The sequence below is a fragment of the Ipomoea nil genome, unplaced genomic scaffold, assembly GCF_001879475.1.
Source record: "Ipomoea nil cultivar Tokyo-kokei standard unplaced genomic scaffold, Asagao_1.1 scaffold0761, whole genome shotgun sequence".
Lineage (NCBI taxonomy): Eukaryota > Viridiplantae > Streptophyta > Magnoliopsida > Solanales > Convolvulaceae > Ipomoea > Ipomoea nil.
The window spans coordinates 527,930-530,807 of record NW_017617189.1 but is presented as its reverse complement, the minus strand read 5'-3'; the positions used below and the strand labels follow the sequence as shown (position 1 = coordinate 530,807).

Below are 2,878 nucleotides of genomic sequence, written 5' to 3'. Positions count from 1 at the left end.
ACTAATTGAAATTCTAAATTCATTTTTATTGTACATGAAATTCATTATTTATTAAATATCTTATTTCTTTGTAAGTTCTCTATTTGTGTGAATATGTTTTGATGACCATGGTCCACAATAAAATTTGCCAACTTCATATACACGTTGCTATCTTTAATAGGAGAATCCTAAAACAAATGAAATTAGAAAGTGATTCTATGCTAAGTGTGAGTACATTTTAATTCGAAAATTGATTAACGGTTAGCTACAATAAATTCTGGGCAGATTTATAAGCAAAAGTTTGGAATTTGCCATGTCAAACTATATTGAGTGCCCCCATGAAAGTCTAGAAACTAGTCACTGAAAATGAAGGAACAGTAAAGCATATCTTGCTCAGATAGTCAGATAGCATTGATGTTTTGCACTCTTTTTATGACTTAAGATTTTGCTGTTTTGCATAACACATTTATTTTGCCATGACTACATGGAAGCAAGAATTCAACAAGTCAGAGCTCCAGTCCACTTCAGCTCTAGTGAGTTCCTTCTTCCTTGCTCTGATAAAAAGTACTAGGTGAGACAAAATTGGTCAAGAACAATGAAACATTAAGTAAATGCGGCAGCATACTATTGAATTGACTATGGCAACGAAGGCAAGTCAAATTACGGATCAGACAACATTCATGAAACAATTGAAGCATGTGTTCCATCTCAACTAAAAACTAAAAACTGATAGTTCGATTGCACATTAATGTTTATATATTAACACACGTGGACCATAGTCTCTTTTTTATTGGGTGATGCGGAGATTCGAACCCGAGATTCGAACTCTGATACAAAATTGAAGCATGTGCTCCATCTCAACTAAAAGCCTAAGTTGATAGGTGGATTGCAAATTCTTATATATTATATATATGCTCAGCAGAAACTACCACCATTTCTAATGAATTATGAGCTCTATGCTAATCTGGCTTTCTCTAATCTCTTGTGAGCACTGGGTTGATGAATTCTTTTATGAATGAATTCAGTTCTTGCAAATAAAATCACAAAACAATCAGGCTAATGGTACAGGCATTATAATTTGGATACATGTTACAAATCCCATACCTTCTAAACAAAAATTTGAACATCAAAACACCCTCTTGGAAATGGAGATTGCTTCTACTTAAAATTTAAGTTGAAGGGCAACCAGCCAATGTTGTTTGAAATGCTAATGCACTAAATGAATACAGATACCATTCAAACAAATTCTAATGACCAAAAAGTTTCCAATAAATTATGTAAGGTTGCAGTTTAAAACAAATTGCATCAACTCGTCGATAATATAACCCCTATGACTCTGCTCAGATTGTTGTTGTACATGAATTGGCCTAAATTGTTCCAACTTAGCTATTCCCAAGCCCGGATAAAGAACAAAGGTTGAGACAGTTCCTAGTGAAACGGATTACATTCTCAACTATATTGGTACACAAGCCGTGTTGAGTTGAGTTGGGTTGCCAAGATTTTCATTAATGTGAAGATGAAGACGAAACTTTTTTTTGTATAGTACACTGGCATCCACATCCCTCCTGTAGGACAGACTAATCTAGACCAGTCTAAGATGAACCCCGTCCAGGGAAACAGGTATTGCTCGAATGATGCTAAAACAACAATACATCAACCGAGGACACCACACCACACACATTCCCATTATAAGAATACCAAAAATGATATCACTAGCAAACCCTTTTGTATTAAGTGCTTAAGCCAAACATTAAGCACCCCAAGGAATCAATGATTTCATCTCATATCTTACTTCAGTTGATCTTGATTACATGCCCAACACCACCCAGTAAAACTATTCATAGCATTTAATCAGCTCAGCTTAATACTAAAGTTTTAACCTTTTTTTTTAATGCTACTGACTCTATTACATTGAGCATCTTCAAAAAGTTTTAACCTTTTATTTGACCTTTTACTGCATACCAAAATTTCCAGAACAGGGCAACACTGGTAAAAATAAAATGTAAACTACAGAGTAAAGCAATGGAACAATTCTGTAATAAACAAGTACCTTCCCCGATTTCTCTGCCTCAGCTTTGGCTTTCTCTTCTTCTTTCTTCTTCTTCTCCAGCCTCTCCTTCTCCATTTTCTTTTCCCATGACATTATTCAAAAAAAAATCAAAAAAAAAAAAAAAAGAAAGTCAACACGCAGATTAGATATTTAGATGTGCATATACATACAAACGCTCGAACGCACAAATACTTGCGTATACGTATTACGCACAAGTCAATATAGATTTACATATGGGTAGAAGTTCGTAGAAAAGAGATTACTTTAATATAGACTGTCTCTTTGGCACGCTCTTCCTCGCTGAGGACCCGACCCGATCCATCACTGAAGCAACGGAGACTCATGGCCGATGATCGGCCGACCGGAGAGCTACCGTCCGTTAAACGACGGAGTCCAGTGAGTGAAACGACAGACCGCAGAGCCATATTTTCTCCTGAACGATGATGACAAGTCAACAAAACCCTAGAGTGGACTAGAGGGCCCAAACGTATGTATGTGTATATATATATATATAGGGGTCAAAGACATAAATATGTACGGAGTATAATTTTGGAATGAATGACAAAAATGTGAAGGTTTTAAAAAGTGTACAATTTTAGAAAAAATTCATTTGATACTTCACAATAAACGCAAGTCCTAAATGAGTTTCTTGAAATTTTTGAAAATATTTTTTTTATGGTTGGTCAACGTGAAACACAAGTGCCACTTGTGTTTCTCCCATTTGATTACTCAAGTCCCGTTTGGTCGATTTTTCGTCCATCGGGAGATACCGGGAAGTCCGATTGACAGTCTTGAAAGAACTGGAGAAATAATCCATGTTTAATCCGGCGAGGACCTCGCAATCCTTGA

At 35.9% G+C, this 2,878-nt stretch overlaps 2 long non-coding RNA genes across 2 annotated transcripts; both read right to left on the bottom strand.

Annotated features, from left to right (window-relative positions):
• Positions 1 to 248: 248 nt before the first annotated feature.
• LOC109176814 lies at positions 249 to 2,516 on the bottom strand. Its single transcript, XR_002053460.1, has 3 exons — positions 2,293 to 2,516; positions 2,030 to 2,107; positions 249 to 533 (listed from the first exon to the last, which is right to left on the bottom strand). It is a non-coding gene; the product is annotated as an uncharacterized LOC109176814 (long non-coding RNA).
• On the bottom strand, positions 1,754 to 2,017 carry LOC109176815. Its single transcript, XR_002053461.1, has 2 exons — positions 1,916 to 2,017; positions 1,754 to 1,859 (listed from the first exon to the last, which is right to left on the bottom strand). It is a non-coding gene; the product is annotated as an uncharacterized LOC109176815 (long non-coding RNA).
• Positions 2,517 to 2,878: the final 362 nt, after the last annotated feature.